Here is a 25618-nt window from a genome sequence, read left to right on the forward strand (position 1 = left end):
ATCTCTTGAGTGGTTCTCCATGACTGGTGGCTGAAACTTGCCTCATGTTTGTTACATATGGAAAATTATGAGAAGTGCCTCTTCTGAAGGAGCTATTTCAGTAGTGGTCATAACAACATCCCTTCTTGCTACTTAGCAGCAAGTATAGGTGTCTTGGTGTGACAGCAGATAATTTAAATATTTAAACTTGCTATTTAGTCATACACCGTGCAATTTCAGGATGCTACCTGCACTTAAGCTGTATCTTTCAGCCCCATGCAATCTCCTGGATACACAAAGTGGGCATCGAGGTGACTGTGTTACAAGAGAAAAGGAAAGTGATTTTTTTTTTTTTCCCTAGGATTTTCCTTGAATTTCCCAAACTCAAGGCATTACATAGTGTGGTTTTTTTTCTAGCTCTGGTCACTCATTGCAAGTGGGTCACACATATCTTGGTAGCAGCAGGATATCCCTGGTATGTACTGCTAGCATCAGGATTTTAGGTGAAGTTCATCCCACCTGACTCTGTCAAACAAGCTAAGAGTGTTTCTTGGCTGAAGTAGCAGATGGTGCTTCCTGAAAGAAAACAGAGCAGTAAATTCACCCACTCATGGAGACCTGCTGCCTTTGCTTCTCCATCTCATACCTCTGTGGAGGGTAGAGGTCAGCGCTTACTCTGGGAATTAGAAGGTGTTCTAGGGCTGTCGTAGAGGAAAGAAATGTTAAAGATATCTGCGGATAGTCATATATCTAAGCAAGCTCTTGGCACACCTCAGTTTAGTGAGCTGTTTCAAGACATCATAGAATCATAGCATATCCAAAGTTGGAAGGGACCCACAAGGACTATCGAGTGCAGCTTCTGGCTCTGCACAGGACCACCCAAAATTGAAATCCCATGTCTGGGGGTGGTATCCAAATGCTCTTTGAACTCCAGCAGCTTGGGGCCATGCCTATAGCCCTGGGCAGGCTGTTTTATGCCCACTGCCCTCTGATGAAGAACCATTTCCTAATACCCAACAACTTGGTGTTGGTGTGTGATGTCTTTATGGGACATGTGTTGATGACTGCAAAGTGTGCCTGTTCACACATTCCTGAATGTCTCTACTGGTTCCAGCAGGTGTAGTGAAGATATAAAATTCCGGTTGTCTTTTCCAGTAAGTGAAAATAAAAAAAACTTGTTGTTTCAATCACAGTGAAAGATCTTAAAAGGAAAATTTTGCAGAAAGTACTGATTTGGATCATCTGTTTCATTTTGTAGGGGTCTAGATTTGCACTAGAAAATTACAGTTTCTCTTGCAATTCATTGCATGTATAACTTCGAATTTTTGCAGGCAAGTTCCCAGGTGCTATATAAAAAGAGAGGAATAAAGATTTCTCTATCTCAGGTATTTCAGTGGTGTTTTTCAAATTTGTCTTTCACAGACCCCAGGAATTCATATTTAAGATCCCTATATTTCTGTAGTCCCATGGTCACAAAATAAGTCACGTTTCAGGGAAAAGAATTCCTCACAGAATGTGTGCAATTCACATTCAGCATTAGAAGTAATGTTTCAAGTATCAGCCTACTGCCTCCAGATGCTTCTTCCTTTCTCTGTGTTTCTTTCCGTGCATACCTGTGAGAGCCAGTTCTGCCCTTTACAAAGTCATTTTATTGTGGCTTCCAGTTAATCAGCCACTGGGAATACGCAGGTTAGCTAATATTCATTTTGCCTTACAAGTGGGAGACAGAGCAAGCTAACTAATAAGGGCACAGTATCAGAGCATGAGGAGGCAAATGAAAATGTAATAAGAGAAATAAAAAATCCTAGACTGTAGAAAAAATATCATGCGGATGTGATAGAGAAAGAAAGGAAGAGGAAATAAACCAAAATAGATCTTTAAGAAAGGAATTGTGGAGATTTTCACGTGATTAATTTTTTAATTAAAGTGGATCTTGTAAAATATGCAGGATTTACAGTTCTCTTATTAGCAGCATGATCAAATGACAGCAATTCTTTTCCACTTTATACTCTCAGTGGAGCTTAGCATTTTTTTATTTTCTCAATTTAAATGCTTTTTTTGTGTCTTTTCTCAAAGATCAGCTGTAGTCAGTTAAAAAAATTCCTAAGAGAACTTAAAATAAGGATGAACTGCTGAGCATTTACTTAAGTTATCCTGAGAGTGCTCCTTGTAGATAGTATTTCTCATGGTATTGCTAACATTTCTGAAAGCAAACATTTTACTGCTACGGTGATACTGGTAATATCATTTGACAGCACATCAAGATTGCAAAAGACCACTGGTAATTTCACCAGGCATGTAAAATGTGCTATAGGACAGTGAAAAGGAAGAAAACAAAGCAAAACTGATTGAGATATTTTAAAGTTAAAAGCAACTTCTAACAAAGCTTGTTTTAACAGAAAGAAAGGGGAAATGTTATAAGTGCGTTTACGTTATTATGGGTACTCTTCCTTGAATAAATGGTGTGCAGAGAGGAAATGAATATATCAGACTTATCCCAGTTCAATAAATCTCCGCAGCTGGTATTTGCCTTTTGAACACATCAGTATTTTTCACTGAAGTCCACAAACACATTTATCTGTATCTGCTGAGCCTGGAACACACTTGAGGGTTGAATCTTAAGTTTTGCTACCGAGTAGTGGGACTGTGAGTTATAAGAATCAGCAGATCCGGTCAGAGGACTTTGAAAGCTCTGAAAAAATATATTCTTAAAAAAAAAAAAGTGTTAATGTCTAACAGAAAAATAATTGTATGACATTTATTGCTAGTCCCAGCTGTAAGCAGATATTCTTTGAAGGTGACCCAAGTAGACTGCAACCCATGAGCTGCTGTTCCCTTCTTTGAACAGCAGCTGAGGAAGACCTTAGTGACTCAGGTCTTGGAGTCTCCCAGATTTTCAGCCAGGATTTCTTACCAGCTGTTGAGGTTGTCCAGGAGGAAGGAGGGTCCTGCCTCAGCCCCCACCCTCTTTTGTGGAACCCAAGGGACTATGGCATGTCAGACTATGTGGTCTTCTCAATCATGGGTAGATCAGGAAGACCATATGTTGAGCATGCCTGGAAACCCCGGGGAGCTTGAAAGCGAACCTGGGATGTGTTTTTGGCCATCGCAAGGCGGCACAGTGCGCCAAACCTGCAGACATAAAGGCAACCAGCAGACTTGGCCATCTCCTGTGTTCAAACATGAATTGGCTTCAGTAGGGCCAAATGCATTATAAAGTGCAAGATTTGAAAAGCATGGATGGTATTACCCTTATCTGACATAGCATTGTCTGTTGTTTGCTTTCCCCCTCATCCTTCTTCCCCTAGGCTCATGGCAAATGCTGTCTGGAAAGGTAGATCCTAAACAAATTAGGAAATTTAGCTTAAATGTTAGGGAAAATATATTTACTCAGAGGGAGGTGAAGCGCTGGCACAGCTGCCCAGAGAAGCTGTGGTGCCTCATCCCTGGAGGTGCTCAAGGCCAGGTTGGATGGGGCCCTGGGCAGCTGCTGGGGGGCAGCCCTGCCCATAGCAGGAGGGTAGGGATGGGTGGGCTTTGAGGGCCCTTCCAACCCAAACCCTTCTGTTATTCTATGATTCTGTCTCTTTTGCAAGGAGGGGACAGAAAAGCTTGGGTTTTTCCTGACATGGCTGCAATGCAAATAGAATGGTGAAAGCAGTGGCCAACTGGCAGAACATAGGTTTGTGCCTCTGTTATTTTAAATTTAGGATGCCTACTGAGCCATCCTTATCCACTGACATGATGAGTTTTTCAGAGCCTGTGATTGTTTAATATAATCTGTTTACTAGGAAACATCTGATAGCTATTGTAGAAAATGTCAGATAATTTATGTTCTTGTTTTTCATCATGAGAAAAAAAAATTACCATTTTATATCAATAAATATTGCAGTGGTTTATACACAAATGGACAAAATGCAATGTCTGATACACAGCCCTGAGAAATAGGGACATGAGCTGAATAAAATTCTAGTTGCATTCGCAAATGCCTGATAATTGGCATGATAACACAGATCCACGTATTGTTTGTACTCTAACCCTATTTTGAGTCATTTTCACGCTGCATAGAATATTCCAAAAATACTATCCTTTACATTTTTGTGTTAAGATAGCTTCATAAAGAAATAGAGATTTGTGAATGGCACTACAAATTAACACTGAGGAAATGGGCTGGGAGAACTGGATAAAATGGAGAGTAGAAAACCTATTGCGTTTTCAATCAGATTATAGTAATCTACCCAAGAAAATAAAGGAGCATCTCTTTCACTTTACTGTAATTATAATAGGGTAAATTCTATGTCATAAAACACAAAGATTTGTTTTGCACTCATGATTATAGCAAAAATGCTTCCTTATTTTTGAAATAAAATGGTAAGCTTTTCCCTTCTAATTAAGAGACACAATGTATAACAGCATAATACCGGAATGGTAGGTTTTTGTTTAAAAATGTATTAATGTCTACAAATCTTTTTATTTACAGACAAACATAAGCAATCCTGATGGATTTCACTTGGGCTTTTATAGGCATGTGGTTGTTTCAGTTTAACCCTTCCTTTTGTATTTACAGAACAGTAAACTAAGACCAAGCCAAATTATTAGAGCCTTGTATATTTGTGAAAGAAAATGAGTTGTTCACAGACAGTTCTTTCAGATGAGTCAGTTAAGTGCGATTGGAAATGAAAAGCTACAATTTAAAAGCATTTTGTGAATTATACTTTTTGAAAAAGGAAAAAGCCCTTGCTTTTGACAAGGCAATTTGTACGGAGACATATTTCGTGGCTTCAGGTATTGTGCTTCAGAAGCAACAGAGGCAGTCGGTGTCCTCTTTGTCAGTTCAGCAGCTTCCAGTATCTCAGTGTGTGGCAAAACACTGTCAGTGCTACTCACTAATATTTCATAAGCTGAGAAATACAGACTGAGGTTCAGCTGAAAAGAATTGCTCCTTTTCAAAATCACTGACATTGCACACAATCAATATGTGTACAAGGAGTGATTTATTATTTGCAAAAAACTACATTTTTTAACTCATTTATTAAGGATTGCTTTACTCAGACTTGTGTGTTTCTAAGAAACCTTTAGCTTTGCTCTAAGTTTCTCGCCTTATGCACATGGAAATGTGGAATTCTGCAGTGTTTTCACAATAGCTCTTCATACATCATCTTCTGGGAAAACCAAGAGAAGAGCTGCAGTACTGTAGTCCTGTAGCTCTTTCTGGGCCTGCTTTGGTTGCACCACGTGAAAAACAGGTCCCTTTCTCAAGACTTGACAACAACAAATCTCCTATTTTCTTTTTCTCGCACCCAACACAGCTTATTTTGCACAATTTAGCAAAAGAACAAAACCAAAACCACATTCTTTTAAAAAAGCCTGATATCACAATCGCAGTGAAGTCTTGCCCTTCAAGTAGTGGGGTTTTTATCTTTCTTCATGTTTTATTTACAGATTTTTGGCTGCCCTACTTCTGTTCCCACTGGAAATTCCCTAGGACATGCTTTATAACTCTGCTGATGGAAGAACTGGCAAGCTTCCTTTCTATTAAATGGAACTGATGCAATATTCTCAATTGGAATTTAAGTTTCTCTTGCAAAGAACGATCAGAATAATATTTTGGGAAGCTTTTGCTGCAGCAGAGCTAGGCAGTATCAATGCTGCCTGTGCTGTCTGCTTTTAGAAGAAGCAGGATAGCAAACTGTGAGCCATCTACTCTCTTAATCCCCTTTAGTTCCCTGTCTTTCATGCAAATGGCAATTCATGCCAGCTGCTTGGATTTTGTGTTTGCATCCTGCACCATCACTTCACTATTGGTGCTCTCTTCAGGGAGTCCTCTTCAATCCTTCCTCTTGTAGCATAGTTTTACCTCAGGCCTCTGTCCTTACCCTCCCTCATTCGTGGCAATGTAGGGATACCTTCAACCTCACCACTTCTTTGTCTCATCCTCCAAAGTGCATTGTCTTTTAGTCTGTAACTTGTGTATGGGTTTGTAAATTGACGCTCTGTATGTTGAAACAGAGCCTTAGAGGAGTTTTCTGAGTAACCTGACTTCTGTGCAAGCCTCTAACAGCAATATTGGATAGTTCTTGTTAATAATGTTGGCAGCAGTAACTATTTTTTCTATAGTGAGGGTATGCAAAGGGCTAATAGTTTGTAATATTTAAAACTGGAAAAAAGCTGAATTAAACCGATGTGCCAAGGTACCTCTTGGCTTTATTCCTAAGTGACAGTGATCAAGTGAAGCTAAATACTGAAAATACTGTAGAAGCTTCTGGTTAACTCAGATAACTTTCATAGAACCGTTAGGGTTAGAAAAGACCACTGAGATCACCTAGTCCAACTGTCAGCACCTCCACAGTGCCCACTGACCACGTCCCTCAGTGCCACATCCACATGGCTCTTGAACACCTTCGAGGACGGTGACTCCACCACCTCCCTGGGCAGCCTGTGTCAGTGCCTCACCACTCTTTTGGAGAATAAATTGTTCCTAACTTCATTCTGTTTTGCTAAGATTGAGCAGTACTAAAACTCAATAGTCAGATACTAATGGCTCTGGAACCTTAAATCCATGTTTGATATCTGGACACTTCGTAGTTACTTAAACACTCCCTTACTCGAACACGCACTTGGTAATTTCCTTACAAAGCATCCACTGCTATCATGGTATCTGAGTCCAAAATTAGGAGTAAGCAGAAGCTCTGACTCGGGAACTTTCTGAAGAATGTCATTCTTTCCTCTGAAGAACATCGTCTCTGCCTTTGAAGTCTCCAGAGCTTTAGACAACCATCTCTTTCTTCAGACAGATATCACTGTTATTTCTAGTCTTGAGCAAATACTACCATTTATATAATCGTGTATGAGATTTCTGATTTCAGGCATAGACACTGCCGACACAACACCTTGCAATGAAGGGCTAGATTTCACTGGGAGAGACTACTATATAGTCAGAATATAGCTGTATTTTCAGTGGGGAAAAATGCTAAATGCAAACGTATTAATATACTGAAGAACAAGTTTCAACATTAATTAATTTGGATTTAATACATTTGCAATGGAAGACTGCCCTACATCAGACACAGTGAATATTGAATTATTTAGATGGGGTCAAGTTATAAAGCATTGTGACGATTTGTAATTTTTTTTTTTTAATTGAGAAGACTTCTTAAGCTTTTGGAGAAGTGTCCAATCCACTTCAGCCTTTTAATAATGATGACCTTTGCTTCTTCAGACTCCTGGGCCTTTGATAAGGGCTAGTTATTTCTTTCCCTTGAGTGTTACCCATGTGGTAAGAGATGAAATTCTTGTTCTTTCTAATTCTTCCTCAGTTTCTGTCTGCCTCTGTTCTCAGTTGTGCAGTGCTAGGCATGGAAATGAGTGCAGAATGTTTCCCCCAAAGAAGAATCCCGGTTTTCCTACTGAGGATGAGGAAGAGTCAATCAGGAGGGAGGAAGGAGATAAAAGTGCTTCCTTTCACCACATCTGTGAAAGCTTCCTCTTGTTTCCATGTTTAAGATAGGAGAAAGTAAAAACAGAATTCAAAGCCATACATTTTGGAGCCTTTAAAATGGTGCTATTTACTTGTATGATTTGTGTTTGCTTGATTTATATGTAGCCATACATGTGGAGAAGGCGGGACGCTCATCCATCTTGAAACGGACTGCTGCACTTTTTGACACTTTTTGCTCAGAGTGGAGCATCCAAGATACTCTTTGTGTTATCCATCCCTGTGTTTGACAAAGAAAATTCAGTCTAGAGCCCATTCCAAGCCCTTAAATATGGAAATAAATGTTACCAGGTTGCCAAGTGTATTTCTACTCTAAGTGGATACACCTTCCACATTTGGCTCAAGTGTTTAACCCTTCAGTCATGTATACTTTTATGATAGGTGCTTCAAACATGCCAGTCGTTGTCTTAATTCTCTTCCTGAAGTCAGTGGGAGTAAGTGGGGAAAGACAGAGCTCTTAAAAATCCCACTGCAACACAAAGGCAGACTAATATTACAGTTCTGTGCTGATAGGGAAACAACAACAACAAAAAGTATTATTGGGTATTAAAATATTCCCCAGCACTTCCTGATAAGAAGTGTGATAAATGATTTAATGTTCAGGAAATGCAAGTAGTTACAAGGGGATCTTTTTGATACTAGGGTTGCAAAATACATGTGCAGATACCACTGCATTCTGATGACATCTTCAAATTGAAGGAAAAATGCTCCAGTGCTCCAAATGGAATGTTACTCCAATAGTTTGCCCCAGAAATAAAGGCAATGCATTATTTATTTCAGCACTCTTTGTTGCGTCCAGTTGTTTCTGTATTGACTGTTCCTGGGAAGCTCCTGCCGTTAGCTTTGCAGTTTCTTCAGGATATCCAAGCAGTGCTTCTCCATCACTCCAGGAGTCTGTTCCCTTGGAGGGAGCTCTTCCTCTTGACTGGGGACAGTAGGGGAGCACTGTGGGTCCCAGGGGTTGTGAACAGCTGGGAGCCTTCAGCATTTGCCTCTGTGTGGCCCAGTGATCCACCACCATGCTGCTCTTGTTGCTTATTCTCTTCACTGTGCCACCTTCTAATGCTAGCAAAGGGGCTTAACCGCTGCCGGGCTTACAGAGGGAAGGTCCCTCTCAAAACAGGAGGTGAAAAAAAGAAGGGTCAATAGCATTGTATCTTTTATCCCCCAACAGAATGTCACAGAATTATATTTAACTTTATTTATCCATCTCTTCTACCATTACGGCTGAGGAAGCATTATTTGTTTTACTCTCTTTGTCATCAGGTGTTTACGATCATTCAGAAAATTTTCCTCTGGGCTAAAAGTTGTTTATAGCAAAGATTTCAAATGGCTTCATTTAGGGTAACTTTTTATACAAACAAATCTCGTAGACCCACCTGTTCTATTGTCTAGTATTCTTTGTCCTACAACTCTGTCCCACAATTTTAAATCATACTCCAATCACAATAGTAACCTGCATTGAAAAGTGATGCTGAGAAAGTTTCTTTGTCTTTTATGTGATGTAGTTTAGTTTCAATTATTTGTAATGTAATATTGATGACTTTTTTGATGAGTCTTTCCATGTGGAAGCTTTTCTGTGTAGTACCTCAAATACTGAAATTCAGTACAACCACTTGTAATCTTAAGGACCCTGAGCTTCAGACCTCTTGTTTGTGAATTTCTGCAAAGCATGATCTGAGGAATATTTGCAACTTAGTTTTACCTTTCAGCTCTGTGTATAATAGCTGTCTGCTTCTCCTTCAGTCCTCCCCATCAGCGTTATTCCATGCCGAATCCTCAGACAGTGTATTCAGCTTTGAATGTAACATCTGTCCCACATGTGTTATATGACACAGACAGATGTCACTGACACCAAAGATGGAAAACACTGAAGGAACCTGGAAAGCTTGAAGAAAACCCAGCTGAATTCCTTCTTCCCCACTTCAGAATGGAAGACAAGCCTTACTTTTACTCTTGTTCACATTGTTATGATGCTGGAAGAATATTTTGATCATACTGTGTTTATCTGTGGGTAAACAGAATACTTGGCTTTATCATTGTTGCTGCTTGGACCCCATTTTATAGATGAAATATAGACAAAACTTTACATGTACAGATGCACAGGTGTTTGCTCAAATATATCTTTGCCTACTTCTAAAGAGGATTTCTTCTTTGAACAGGCTTGTGTTCTTAAAGCTGTTAGACACATACAACACAAGACTGGTTATTTTGTCTTAGATTCATAGATCATTGAATGGTTTGGGTTGGAAGGGATTTTCATTCCCATTAGACCAGGTTGCTCAGGGCTCCATCCAGCCAAGCATTGCCTTGAATACTTCCAGGACTGAGTCATCTACATTTGAGCGGCCTGTTCCAGTGCCTCACCACACTCACACTAAAGAATTTCTTGATTATATCAAATCTTAATCTCCACTCCTTCTAGTTTAAAACCATCCTTCTTTGTCTGGTCACTATTCACTCTGGTCAAAAATCTGTGCCAGCTTTGGGAGGTCATACTAACAAGTCACAATCAGCATAGCAAGGGAAAATTTGTATATTTGTTTTTTGCAATGCCCTATCAAGTGGCAGCATATTGGAAGAAGACTGTCTGTCAGTCATCTTGTTGTGAGGATCTGATCCTGAGTTAGGAGAAACCGGAGGAGGTAGAAAACCAGCAAGGGTTGTGTCAGTCTCCTGGAGGAGAAGCTGTTGGAAGATAAGGGTTGTGATGTTTGCTTATCAGCAGTCTGACTGACACACGTATTTATAAGACATGGCTGACCAAAGCAGTCAATAGCATAAGTAAAAGGATTCTAGATCTGAGCTGCTGATCTGGAGTCTTTGCACCATTAAAGAAGCAGGGTGATGGTGCGCTAACCCTAGGCCCGAGTTTATTATTTTAGTTCCTCTTGGTAGGCAGCCAAAATTCTTCCAAAATTATATCAGGAGGAGACCACAAAGCGACATGGATTATTTCCTTAGAAAGGATTGTTTTTCTGTTTTAAATTCTGTGCCAAGAAAATGCTTTCCTCAGGGTTGTGCTGAATGATGGTGATGGTCATAGTGGGGCTGTAGGAGAGTGTTTGGTAGAACAAGAATAGAAACAGTGGTTTGGGTTTTGGTCTTTATCAAAGAGAGGAAAGACAGACAGACTTTTTAGAAAATGTGAAGCTCTCAGTGGACAAAAACACAAATTGCAAGGGATAATTTGGAAGATCATGCCTTCCAATTTAGTTTGTGACACAGAACTCAAAGTCTTTGCAGAATTTTTCTGAAGAGTTTTCCAGTCTCCAATTCAAAGACACTGAATAATGTCATTATCTACATAGTGATTTTCACTCAAATGTCTGTTACTGCTTTACAGCTGTAAACATCAGAGGTCTCATTGTACAGCAGCTGCAGAAAAAAATGTTGACACTGGTTATATATTCAGGAATATCTCAGAAAAGGAAAAAAAATCTGTTGCAGAGGAACTGTGTTCCATACTTTTCATCTCCCTTTTCTCCTCTCAGAACTTGTTTCCATTCTACTATGTTCTTTTTGTGATAATGGACCAGACAGCACGCATTATTAAAAAGGCAGGGTACCTTTAGATTGTATAGTGGCATAGTAGTGTTCTTTGGTTTATTCTTTGTTCTCTTCCTAATAATCCATAACATATAATTTGCTTTTTTCTTAAATCATTGTTAAGTTTGGAGCTGACATTTTTAAAAAGCTGTCTATTACAATGCCAGCATTATATTCTTAAATGGTAATAACAATCTCAGGATCTTTTGTTAATATGTATATATATAAAAAGTTAGATTTTTCTGTATATGTTATTTAACATTTATCTGCATTGAATAACATCACCTCTTTTATATCCCAGTCACTCAACCTTATGTTTCTCTGCAACACTTCTTTTAGCCTTGCCTTCTAACACTGTTAATAACCTGGTACTACCATAAAGTCTTTTCACCTTATTATTCATATGTCTTCCTACTCATTTATTAATAGACAGAGGAACAGGTGGCTGCACTGGTGACATCTCCGTAATGTCAAAATCAACTGTCTGTGCCCTGTTGTTTCCTTTGTGTTGGTCAATTATTTCTCTGTGTGATCAGTCCTTTGGTGCGTTCTGTTATTTAGAATTTCTGATGAAAGCCTTTATCGTATGAGCATTTAGGCATCCACAGCGGAATGGATGATTGGTGATGTACAGTCTACAGGAGGGAACCTCGCATAAAAGTTTTTGGATCTGAAGTAGTCTAAAATACAACATCCAAGTGTTCCAAAGCCTATAGTCACTTCCATCATCTCTTTCCATGATTTGTAGAAGTCACAGGGAATTCTTGGAGTGGTAAAACATTTGCTTCTGCACCCTGAGAGCAGGGCAGAAGCGCTCGTGATGGCTTGTGCCATCATGAAGTGTTGGTTGTCCTGTCTACAGGACTGGTCAGAGACATGCTAGTTTCTTATGCTCACATTTCCTTCTTAAGGAGTTCAAATGTGTCTGGGGCACTTACTCAAGTACAGAGGATGGAGACTTTATACTAAACATAAGTCCTACTCATAGATTTATGCTTATCATAGAAAATATTGATAGTTATGAAGATGCAAAAAGATGTATCTTGCAAAAAGATATTAACATTAACAGAGATGATGTAGCATAAAGATGCACTGATTAAGCACCATTGAAAAAGTCCTCTTCAATTTCATTTTAAAAATAGGAGCACAAGATCTGACCCTTTAATAGAAATCTCAGATATCAGATACAGGAAGCATAAATGGCATAATGATGAAAAAATAGCGTAAGAAATACAAAATCCAGGCATTCTGAAATATAGGAAATGCTCCCATGATGACTGAAGTGATGTTTTCATATCTGAATTTTGTACTGTATTGTATGCGTCTCTGCTTTAAGAGAACATTAGAGAATTAGATCTCAAAAGAAGATACTGGGAAGGGGAAGGGAAATGTTAAATTTGTTTTTAATAACTTATTTAAATAGTTACTGGAGCCTCATATAAATCCACTCATGTAGAAAACATAATACACTCTATTTACTGTCAATATGGTTTCTAAAGACGGATCTACTGACCCATCACTGGTTGTGAGTTTGCTATATGAAGTAGACTTATGTTGCATAACTGTGTTTTTATGATAGCTTTTTTTGCATCAGATTTACTGCCATATTTATTCTCTGCCTTTGTTCACAATAACAATGGGTCCCCTATTTGGTTTAAAACTGTAAGGCATTTGTTGTAAGAATAATCCTCAATAGCCTATAATTACTTTTATGCAGCTTCTTATTTATTTCCTTTAAAACTGTTATATTTACTTATAAATTCTGAATGTGGATGATACTTCTTGCAATACCCACCCAGATCTTATTTCCCCTACAGAGGGTAGTGTACCTCAAAGCTAACTATGAGTTCCATGTTGAAAGCTGACGCTCAGTTAACATGAAAATTAGAAAGCCTAAGAGAAGAAGGATAAGAGATCAGCAAAAAAAGTTGGAATTGCCCACAAATAATATGGAATAAAATTTCCCTGCCCACTGTAATGGTGTTAAGTTTTTGGTGACTTATATACTGTAATTCTGAAAGATGGACTTTTTCAGCTCTTTTCAGCTATTTTGTTTATATCTTACTTTTTAATGCTAACATTAAATTATAGATCTTTGCAGTTGTCTTTTAATGCAAGGTCATTTCCCCGTTATCCACGGAAATGTGACTTTGTCAAAGGTTTCTTTTCAATATACACAAAATAGGGAAGATGTACATCACTTCACAATAGAGGTGGAAATGAGAAGGGGACGAGTGAGCTCTGAAAAAGACTTTGAGGTATGCTATTTTAAAGATCTTTTCTATCCATAGAAGAATGCCGTCCAGCTGAGCAATGCAGAACAACTGCAGGTAATATTCAATGGTGAGAAGGAAGAATTAAAGGACAATAACTGAAAACATATTTCTTTAGCTGTGTCATGGGCTTCATGTCTTCTGAACTACTTAGAAGTGGTGAAGTGCCTGGTAACTAGAAAAAGGGAAACGTCACTCCTATTTATAAAAAAGGGAGGAAGAAGGACCCAGGGAACTACAGGCCAGTGAGCCTCACCTGTGTGACCAGGAAAATCATAGAACAGATCCTCCTGGAAGACATGTTAAGGCACATAAGGGACTAGCAGGTGATCCAGGACAGCCAGAATGGCTTCACCAATGGAAGGTGACGCCTGAACAATCTAGTGTGCTTCTATGATGGAGTAACAGCATCAGTGGACAAAAGGAACACAACTGATGTCACTTACCTGGACTCATCCAGGACCTTTGACATGCTTCCCCACCACATTGTTATCTCTAAATTGGAGAAAGATGGATTTGAAGGGAGGACTCTTCAGTGGATAAGGAATTGGTTGGGAGGTCGCAGCCAGAGGTTTGTGGTCATTGGCTGTATGTCCAAGTGGAAGCTAATGATGAGTGATGTCCACCAGGGGTCTGTCTTGGGACTCTTTAACATCTTCATTACTGATATAGATGATCGAGTTCACCCTCAGCAAGTTTGTTGATGACACCAAGCTGAGTAGTGCAGTTGATACATCAGGAGGAAGGGATGCATCCAGAGGGACCTTGATAAATTATAAAGGTGGGCCCACATAAAACTGAGGAGGTTCAACAAAGCAAAATGCAAGGTTTTGCACTTGGGTTGGGGTAATCTCAGATATGTATGCAGACTGGGAGAAGAACTCCTCGAGAGTAACCCTGCTGAGAAGGACTTGGGGTCCTGGTAGATTGAAAACTTAATGTGAGCCCATAGCGTGTGCTTACAGCGTGCAAGGCCAATGGTATCCTGGGCTGCATCAAAAAAGGGGTAGCTAGCAGGGCGAGGGAGATGATTGTCCCTCTCTACTCTGCCCTTGTGAGGTCCCATCTGGAGTATTACATCCAGGTCCAGGGCTCCAAACAAAGGAAAGATGTTGAGCTTTCGGAGAGGGACCAGAGTAGGGCCACAAAGATGATCAGAGGGCTGTTGCACTTCTCCTGTGAGGATGAGCTGAAGGAGCTGGGTTTGTTCAGTCTGGAGAAGAGAAGACTGTGGGGAAATCACACTGTGGTCTTCCAGTCTTTAAAGGGAGCTTATAAACAGGAGGGAAATCAACTTTTTACATGAGTAGATAGTGACAGGACAAGGGAGAATTGTTTTAATCTGAAGGATGGGAGATTTAGATTAGGTGTCAGAGGGAAGTTTTTCAATGAGAGGGTGGTGAGGTGCTGGAACAGGCTGACCAGAGAGGTTGCAGATGCTCTATCCCTGGAGGTGTTCAGGGCCAGGTTGGATGGGGTGCTGGGCAACCTGATCTACTACTTGATCTAGCGACTGGCAGGGGCTTTGGAACTTGATGATCCTTGAGGTCCGTTCCAACCCAAGCCATTCTATGATTCTGAGTTTGGTCCAGTGTTGCCTTGCCCTTCCATGCTACAAGAGTGAACCCAGGGCTGTTTTAGTTCATGCACTCAACAGATGAGCTACTTGCTGTCCTTAGAATGTCTAGCTTGGACATGGAAAGCAGTTTTTACATGAGCATCCCGTTGCGTGTTGTACAATGGGATTCTACATGAAGCGTTTGGCTTTCATCTTAATGTGTTGGATGTCTATTTCTAAAGTCTGTGCATCAACTTGGAGGAAGGTCATGCAGGAAAAAGTGTAAAATTACATGACATGGGTAAAAGATTTTATAAGTTTCATGCTGTTCTAAACAGTGAGTGCTTTTAGCCAATTCTTTTACCCTGAACTATCTAATGCACCTATCTCTGAGTCCTTTTAATAAAAGTCTAGAGTCTAAATTTAAAATAAAGATGTTACATTTATGTTTTCAAATCAATTTTGAAAACATTACATGGCAACTGAGTGATAGTGAAAACTCCTATAATATGGGGCAGCTCAGTGTAATTACTGAAGCCTTCCAAGACTTTTTTTCTTATTTTTCATAATCTCTGCCATCCTTTTGCTGATTCTTTCCACTTCTCTTCATCGTCTTATCTTTCCTCTACTTTGATCTAACTGCATTACTATTTACCTTGGTTTTGAAATATATTTTCATCAGTTTTTAAAGTCCCACATTTATCTTCAAAATTACAGATTACCTATTAATAATATTTCTAAAGTCCTGCAATGGCAAAATAGCAGATTTATGTGTTTAATATCTTATTGTATCAAGACCTCAGATGGCCTTGCTGAAAAGAAAGGTTTTTCCGCCATCACTAAACCACCAAGAGATTAGCCCCCAAAGAGCTTTTGTGGGAAATCTGCATGAAGTGAGAGAAATTTATGAAGAGTGCAAGGTTGATAAAGTGACTGCATAATTACCCATCAGGATGCCATATCAGGTTTGATCTGTTTATAAAAGCCATGCACTAAAAATAAAACTCGGCCAAGTTTCCTTTGCATATCTCTGTAGTAATCCTAAAAAGGTCACAGCTGTGGAAATGTGACTTCTCTGTCCCTAAACAATCAATCTGGTCTGTTCATAACCATTTAGCAATTCTTTAGTATGCTCAAAGTGCATCAGCTGCATCTTCATACTGCAAAGCTCATTCTGGAAAACACAGTGCTGCCGGGGGGACATTACAAACATCTTTGCTGTGTGTGAAAGTGGCTGAGGTATAGGGTGCTTGGGGTTTAGACAACCTTATGGTGTCTTTGGAATCCTCCAGTACTGGGCCTGTTCCTGGGGCCCTTAGAGGTGGTCTGCTTTAAATATGTGCCTCTGATGGACCCAGAGGCACAAATTTTCTCACAGAGCATTGTGCAGAGAGAAGCAGAGACTAAGGAAGAACAAGATGGCCACAGGCTGGTCTTACTTCCTGTTGGATCCTGCACCTCAGAACCATCTGCAAATCTTTCATCTGCTGTGAAAATCTGTTCTATTTTATTTTATTTTATTTTATTTTAGTTACTTTCCATATTGTCAAGTGCAGGTTGACCTTTGAAGTAGCTGCTTTGTCAGTAGATGGCTCTAGATGTGCTGAGAGGCTCTGTTCTTCTTCCTATTTGGTACAGACAAGATAGAATCAAAGTGAGGAGTTGAATAGCGCATAAGGTATTATAACAATGTATACAATTGAAATTTAATGTTTATATATATGCCTCATTATATATATTATTATACTTTTAATTTTTTACAATTATACAATAAAACTAATTACATATAATACATATAATACATATGCCTTATTATATATATGCCTTTGTTCAGCATCTTCATCAATGATTACTCAACATCTTCATCAGTGATCTGGAGGATGGGATAGAGTCCACCCAAGTTTATCAGCAAGTTTGCTGATAATACAGAGCTAGGAGGAGTGGTGGACACACCAGAAGGTTGTGCTGCCATTTAGTGGGACCTGGACAGGATGGAGACTTAGGCAGGGAGGAACCTGATGGGGTTCAACAGAAGCAAGTGTAGAGTCCTACACCTAGTCTCGACAATCTAGAATCATAGAATTGTTTGAGTTGGAAGGGACCTTTACAGGTCATCTAGTCCAACTCCCCTGCAATGAACAGGAACATCTACCGCTAAATCAGGTTGCTCACGGCCTTGTCCAGCCTGGCTTTAAAAGTCTCCAAGGATGGGGCATCCACCACCTCTCTGGGCAACATACTTGATAAAGACTGAGTAATAATATCATAGCATAATGCAATTTATGAAGGAGATTCAGGAATTCATTCTTATTTAATACATTCCAGTGTTTATCAGCTGCAAATAAGGAGTAGTCAGGAAGCATATGGCATCTGTTGCTCACCACACCGTGCATTTCAGTACCAGGAAAATTACAAAACTAAGGGAGGAACATGGGTGTGAAAACCTTTGTTTTTCCACCTGTAGCAGATGGTCAGATTTCTAATTTAAAATTTTCTTGGAGTTTTGGCGCACTGCCATCTGCCTCCACAGCTACAACAGCGCAATAACTCTGTCACCTCTCTTAGAAAATGTTTCTTGAGAGTAAATTTAATGCTCAGTGAAGTGTTGAATTTACAGCTGCTGGGAGCAGAATATAGCATGTAAGAGATGGCCAGGAGGCCCTGCTGATTTCCCTCACCTGGTTACAAGTAAGGTTGTGTTTATATGAAACTGTTGTGAGCAGCATTTGGGAGTTGCAGGGAAGATGTTTCCAGTTATTTGTTTGCACAAGCCCTTCAGCAATCCGGCATACAAGGAACCAGTCAGCAGCATCAATGAAGATCTTGCTAAAAGAGCTTGACTAAGATTATTCAAAAAGTCCCTAATCATTATCACTGCAAGAAGACTGTTTTCTGTAAGATTTTTCTTTGTCTCAACTCTGTCAGTTTTTATCAACACTGAAAATACCATTGCAGTCAGGCGTTTGTAGTGTTAAATGCATTGCCACAGATGGTGTTACCTCTATCCTTAGCTCTCTAAGCTTATTTATCTCCTTAGATACTAGGTTGAGGATGATGGCTGATCTCTTCAGAGCTGCCTAAATTGTTTGCAGGAGTAGCACTGCATGGGTGCTTGAGACATGGGAAATGCTTTGTGGAATTTCTCTGGTGAAGGCAACTCAGCTTCCTCCAGATATGTTTCAGTCACTGCTATCTTGAATTAGATTTGAAATTTTGTCCTGGGTGAAGACTTTCCTGTCCTGTGACCACCACCTCAGTCATCAAGTTGGATCTTTATTCTCCATGTTTTCAGCGGCTTGGAGGGTTACACATTTGTTTAAGAATTTCACTTCTAAGTTTGTCTGGTTCCTCCATTTTCCTGAACTCAGAAATAAGATTTATTATCAGTTTAAAGTTTTGCGGTGTTCTCAAAAAACTTAGTCACGTTCACAGCCATCAGAAGACAGGTAATTTGTGAGTGTTTTTGGAAAGTGTCACTTGGATTGTCCTCATCCAGCAGCTTTCTCCACACATTCAGTCAGCCTTGAGCAACACCAAGAGCAGAGACTTGCAGACATGGTCTCTCTTACAGCTACCTGAGGCATGGATCCCTTCCTGGAGAACCTCATGTGGCTGGAAAGAGAGAGAGGAGATGGGACGTTTTCGTCAGAATACTGCTACTTGGGAATTATGGCTTCTTTCACAGAAAACTGAATGGGCAAGAGCTGTTTCCTTCTTGAAGAAAGGTACTGTTCTTGGTTTAAGCCCAATCTATGCTCCTGTTTCTAGTCTTCTTTTCTCCTCTGTCTCATCCTGGCTGGGGCAAAACACACCTCAAAAGTGTGTTTGGACTCCCCCACCTTCCCATGCACTTCTGCTCAAGAAGCAGTCCCACTTGCTGTGTGTTTCCAAATAAACAAGTGCTTTCCTAGTAGGATTGAGAAACACATTGCTGGTGTGCTATCTGCATCAGGCTCTGTTACAGCCATACAGCGAGAACAGAGCTGGGGGTTGGAACTAGGTGATTTTTGAGATCCCTTCCAACCCAAGTCATTCCATGATTCTTTGACTTTTGAGCAGTGATTATAAGCTACTTGAATAGAGCAGATGAGTCACATGAGCTACATTAATACAGCGGTGTAGCTCTTTAGCTGGCATTAGTTGTCTTCACGAGTTAATGTTTATTTTACTCCTTAAATCATTTGTATTTGATCAATTTTTGGTGACCACCGTCATCTTCTAGTAGTATTACTGAAGATGTTTCTGTTAAAGGGAAGGTGGTTAAACCTGGTAGCTAAGCAATTGCATGAACTTGATGTGGCATCCTGCCTTGCCTTCTGTTGTAACTTTTGATAAATCATTTTATCTCCCTCTACTTTTCTTCCTCATCCAGTGAAATGGGCATGATAATATCTAATTCGTATCATAGTTTCTATAGCTTCTTTGCTTGTGCTGCAAGTCATGGACTGGCTGTTATACATGCCTTTCAGAAGGGAGATCAGATCCGTGCTGCAGCCTCTAGGTACTGCAGTATTCCACGTAGTTGTTAATGATAATGACTGGAAGTAATGAGTAATGTTTAAAATTTAAGCTATTTAGAGGCCACGTTTTAGTTTTCTGCTATCAAGTCATCTTGCAGACAGCAGCATTTTCCCCTTTGAGAGTGAATAATTAAGGGCAGATTAATACACTATCTGAAAACTCTTTGTCAAATATTTTCTGCAACTTTTAAAGGAAGATTTCAAATATAAGAAATAAATGGCAACTTAAAATACTCCTCCAGACTATAATTAATTCTACTAATTTGTCTCTAATAGACCAAAGCCCTAATCATGTTAATTATTATTTGCATAAAAATTAGGTCCTCAAAAGTTCCTTCATCCTACAAGCACTTAAAGACATTCTTCATCTTACACATCATCAGTTCCATTTCGTTTATTTAGATCATAGAGATGCTGAAGGTTAAGTCTCGGTCCAAGTGCTCATAGGACTGAAGCCATAGATTATGTGTGATAAATGGCAAACGTCATTGCAAACAGTATTGTTTCTCACTGAAAGCCACTGTGTACACTGTAGAAATTCGGCCAAAACCACCTATTTTTTCTTGGCTTTATAACTGATAAATGAAAGAGCTTGGCATTCCAGGTATTGTCTTTTTATGCCTAAAGGAAAAATGTTTAGAAAAATGGGAAAGAAGGAGGGGAGAAGAGCAGCTTAGGAGCCAGTAATGAACACTGAAAATATAATTAGTGAAAAGACTGAGTTTGGAATACATGTATACATTCCTTTTGCATTTTTAAAATATTTCCATTTTTCCCCATGAAGCATTTTTTGCAGTCATTGATAATCTGTGTAATATGCAGAGCCTGCATAATAATCTGATTGAAGCTGTACAGTCTTTCGCAGTGCTGTGGCTTGGTTTATCTTCAAAGGTCCATGAAGAAGTGTTGGTTTTCGCTAGTGTTTTCATTATCCTTGAAATTTACTTATTTTTAAAAAGTTGAATTAAAAAAAACCAACAACACACTTTCGATTTCCCAGGCCCCCGAACGTGTTCAAAATAAAATAAAACAGACAGGACCCAAGCAACTTCTGTAGTTTTCATTAGAGGAAAGTGTAAATCTTTGTGCAGAGCCTGAATTTTTAAGCACCCTTTGTTGTTCCGGAAAGGTTTATGCTTTCATTTTATGCGTACTTTGGTATTCAAATGTCACAGAGGTGAAACGATAGACACCCTTTTCTGAGGAGGTCACATCCTAAATATGGAGTGGAAATACTGATTTCTTAAAAAATTACTGATTTTTTTGTGCCCTGGCAGGAAAGTGGAAACCATTACAGCTTCGTGTTGGGACTTTCATGATGCTGAATCAAGCCTGTGTTGATATGAGCTCAAGAGTGAGAAAAACATACAGGCCTTATGGTAAAGGGACACACTTCACACGTGCTTGAGCTTGCACTGATTTCTGCTCATGTTTCAGCCACAAAACAGAGGTTTTCAACCTGAGTTACGTATTACCAACAGAGCAAAGAATAAATTCTCTGTAATGTAAGGAAGGTAATTATCTGGTTTGGTGTTGATTTTGACACCATTTTACTTTGCTTAGGCCTTCAAGATCTAGGGATTTACACTGCTCTAGGTGTAAATGAGAGCTGTGTTGTTCGGGAGTGTTTGAATAGGTTGTCACTGGTCTATATGCTTAGGAAATATCTCTCCAATTTCCTAATAAACATGACTAAAATATTCATCTTCACTTATAATTAGGCATAGAAAGATTTCTTCAGGAAGAAGATCGAGTAGACAAAGCTATAACTTCCCTCGGAGCAGTGTGCTTGCCTGCTTGGTTTCTGCACTGGGGGTGATGCTAGAAAGCAGGCAGAGAGCCCTAGTTTGGGGATCTGGGGAGAAGAGATGCAGCAAACCCATAGCAAGGCACTTGGAAATATTTTAGATGTATGACCATTTATAGTGCAGACTGAAAGAGAGCAAGTAGGCATTAAGAGAATGAGGACAAATAATATTTCCCCCCTGACCATGTAATACATGTGCTGCACAGCAGTCAGAAGTCAACAGTTTCCTTTATGCAAACAAAAAAATTCATAGTCCTGCTAGTTGAAGAGGGCTGATGAAGTGTGAAAGCACTGTTTTTGAACTGACCAGAGTGCATGCATTCGTACAGGCAGTGGTGTTCAGCAACACATCAGTTATCCCATGCATTTCCTTGGTCATCCAAGTAAAACTCTCACCGGTTGTAGAATATTGCTTTTCAGATCTTAAAAGTAAGCTGAGAAGTCATATTTGGCATAGGACGGAGCCACAGCAGGGTACACAGTCGCCAGAGATTGGTCACTCTACTGAATTTCTGGACATTTATTTTGTCAGGGTATCTGGCAATTTTAGAAAACAAATACTGAAGCATGCAGCCCCCATGAAAACTAATTTTACAGCTACCTTTGGTTGAAATATTCCTGATTTTACCATCACCTGTGCAGCCCTAAAAAATAGATGTGTTTGAACATGTTTGTATCATTCAAATTTCAATTTCCAAGTCACAAAGGACCATAGGGACCATAATGGCATCATTGCTAGAGAACAGTGACTGCTTATTTTGTGCGTGCTCATGGTTTGATCACATGAGCCTTGTTGTGGTATACGTTCTCTCAGCTCCTCCAATTAAGGTAAATTTGGAACCTTTTCCAAGCAGCTACTGATTTTTCATAAACCTGTAGGGAGGTCAGTGTCTCAGGCCTCACCCACTGTCAGATTTGGCCAAAATTGCCCAGTGAGTGCAACAGTTGTTGGAGGAAACCAACTGAGGCACTCCGGAAAGTCACTGCTTTGCACAGTTGTGGTTTCTCTAGAGACTATTATTGGTAATACCTGTTGTAATCTTCCTGTAAATATGCTATAAGAGTGTATTGTGGTTTCCCCCCCCCCCTAATATTTTAATTTTATGTAAAAATATTAATTGACTTGCTAATTTCTTTGTAAGAGCCTTTCATAATCATGTTCAGTACTTGTTGTAGTAAGACAGATTCTGCTTTGCAGACAAAATTTGAAGGCAGTGTCCCAGGTGGCTGCTAAGAGAAACACATACAAAATCTGTGCCTTGTGCCAGATTGCTGCACCACCTGACCCTGATACCAACAAATATGTTTCCGAGAGAGAAAACCATTTCACGTTCTTAGTGCATCTTTGGCTGTCTCCAAGTAGTTGCACAGCCAGTCAATTTGTACCATTTGCTGAAATGCTCACCTACAGATTATACATAATTTCTGAAATATTGTCAAAGCTTTTAATGTAACAAAAAGTGCCTCAACTTTCTCTACAAATACATTTTTTTTTCTTTGTATGATGGAAACAGAAATGCACTATGGGCTGAATCCAATATTTTGACAGAACTGTCATCCAAACACTCATCACTCTGACACTTTCCTCACTTTTTTCACACTGAATGGAGTTAGTCTGAGGCATACTGGTAATGCGAATAATTGCAGTGTGGGAGACTCTCAGGTTCAAAGCCAATCTTGTTACCTTGCTGTGTGAGTGCTAGTTGTTAAAATTTGCTGTGGTTTCCTATTGTGTGCAAGAATACTAATTACTTTAGCAGCATGTATGCATTCGTTTTCTCTGTGTTTTAGAAGGAGATTATCGTGACTGGAAATGTAAAAGTATAATCATCCTAGGTAAATTGGACGGCACTTAAGCAATCAAATGTTAATGCAGTTTTGTAAAAGTAGTTTTAGGGAAATATTTCAAGCTTTATTCGCTCAGTTAGCATTCTTGAGAGCCAAAGTACAGCATTTTTTTTCTGCACAATTGACTCTTAAATATTGCATCAAGACAACAAAACAGGTTTTAGTAGTTCTATAATACTGCTTAAGGTTGTTTCAAAAGCATTAGATTTGCTGTCAGCCACCCAAAGCACCCATTCATTGACCAATTAAAAAAAATGTTCGGGAGGATCTTAATTCCATTAGACTACAACTGTCTATGTTTTTTTAAGGTAAATTCATTCTAAGCATTTCATTTTTTTTTCTCACATAACTTCTAAGTCTATTCCAATGAATTGTTTTCTCCTAGTGGGAAAGTGGGAAAGAAAATATAGAGTTTTCTGTTTGTTTCCTTTTTTTCCTCCTGAATTTGAATAACTTTTTAAAATGAACAAAATAGTACGGTCTATTGTGTCTTGCTTTGCCTTATCTGTCACAAGCAAGTATTATCTGTCTGGACAAGTAATACTAGTTTGTCTGAGAGGTCTGACTGCTCCCTTACTCTTCCACCATAGCCTCAGAACAGAATCTTAGAAGAGATTCAACAGTTATAAACTCTAGCTTGCAAATTGCTATGATTTTTGTATTCTGCAGTTGTTAAAACTGATAGGAGACAGTAGAAAAAATGCCTTCTCAGTTTGATGCCCCATGCCTGTGTTCAGTAGGTGTTTGGACAATGCCCTCATGAATGTGCTTTAACTTTCGGTTAGCCCTGAAGTTGTCAAGTAGTCAGATCAAATGATCTTTGTTGGTCCCTTCCAAATGAACTGTTCTAATCTATTCTGGTCTAGCCTAGTTCTAGTCTAAAATGGAGTGGATAATCTAATGCAGAGCTGTTCATCAATTACTTAGTCAGGGACAGGCAGTAGTGGCTGCTCACTCACAGTCTTGTAGGATGAATTGCCTCTCAGTGAAGCACTTTATGAACACAAGATGGAGGCAAAACATGAGTAAGTACTAGATGTTTTCCTTAAATTGCATCAGAGGCCGGTGCCAAAGAAAGTGATGCAAAACCTTGGGGCCTTCTTTCCTGTAGAACTGTTTGTATACACATACGTATCTGAGCACTGAATGCTGACTTGTTTCAAAATAAACCGCCTTCACCACACAGGCATGAAGTAAGTGGAACAGCACTTCACCTTCAGAAGCTTACTGTATTTGGCAAGTTTGGCTCCTACTTTTGCTTTTTGCTACAGAGTCAGAACACAGGCATTGAGAAAAGTGATGTCAGCAAGGTGCTGGTGAATGTTGCATACCGATGCCTATCATGTCTACCACAAAAATAGCCTTTGCTTCCTTTGTCTTGCAAAGAGCCAAGGTGAGAAACTGTGTGTCCCTGTTTCATGTTTCCTGTACGAATTAGATCTTCAATGTACCGTTTCACTGTCTTAAAAGAAGCCACAAAGCCTCCAGGAAAAAAGCTATTCTTAGCAAATCACATTGTTCCAGTAACAAAATGCAAGTAAAGGCATCTCTACTTTTCAGTCGCTGCTCGGGCTTGCTCCTCGCTTCTTCAGTGTCTCTGCAGTCATATCTGCTTTAGAGCTGTTTTTCTCCTTAAATTTCCTATTTCAACCTGTGCAGCAGAAGCATGCTTCTTCTTGAATGTTGCTCTGATGTTTTGAAAGGCACATAGAAAGTGCAGTGGATGAGCTGTAAAAACAGACTAATGGGTGGAAGTATTGTAGAAGGTGCAGTATCATAGCATCATAGAATCATTAAGGTTGGAAAAGACCTCTAAGATCACCTTGTCCAACCACCAGCCCATCCCCACCATGCCCACTGACCACGTCCCTCAGGGCCACATCCACACGGTTCTTGAACATCTCCAGGGATGGTGACCCCACCACCTCCCTTGGCAGGCCTCACTGCTCTTTATGAGAAGACTTTTTTCCTAATACCCAACCTGAGCCTCTTACAGCACAACTTCAGGCCATTGCCTCTCATTCCGAAGCAGGAACCAGCAAGGAGCTGAAGAGTGACAATGAAATAAATAGAAACAAGTTAGATCATACATGGCTGTAACTTGCATTTATTGGTAAAATGGAGAATAACATAACACTACCTGCATGGGACTGGTGGGGTCTGCGGGAGAGCAGTGCTGTTTTGTTCTGAGCTGGCAGCTGCAGGCAAGCAAAGATATCTGAAGGGCATCCAAAATGCTGAAGGAATCTTTTTTTTGTGGTAATTTTATTTGCTTGTGATGTCTCTCAAAGTCCCCTTTGTGGTTTAAGTGGACAGGCTGTGCACAACAACATCTGAGGCATAAGCTTGACTCTTGAGTGTCAACTTCGGTGTGGGACAAAGGATGTGACTGGCTGGTAAAGGTTTGTTCAAGGGTTATATTTAAAACCCAGGTTGTTACTGTACTTGTCACATGAACAGCTCACCTTCATAATCCCTAAGAGGAAAGTGTCCTTTTTTGTTTCTTCGGTGTTTTTTTCCCCATTACTCTCTCTAATCATTCCTAAGTAGTTTCCCAAAATCACCACCCAGAGAAGCCATTCCAGAGTC

The 25618-nt window shown here is 39.6% G+C and overlaps 1 protein-coding gene across 2 annotated transcripts in view; it reads left to right on the forward strand.

Moving 5' to 3' along the window:
- TMEFF1 (transmembrane protein with EGF-like and two follistatin-like domains 1) overlaps window positions 1-25618 on the forward strand; it is a 119849-nt gene that overhangs the window by 39508 nt on the left and 54723 nt on the right. The window lies entirely within an intron of this gene.

The sequence above is a fragment of the Gallus gallus genome, chromosome 2, assembly GCF_016699485.2.
Source record: "Gallus gallus isolate bGalGal1 chromosome 2, bGalGal1.mat.broiler.GRCg7b, whole genome shotgun sequence".
NCBI classification, from domain to species: Eukaryota; Metazoa; Chordata; class Aves; order Galliformes; family Phasianidae; genus Gallus; species Gallus gallus.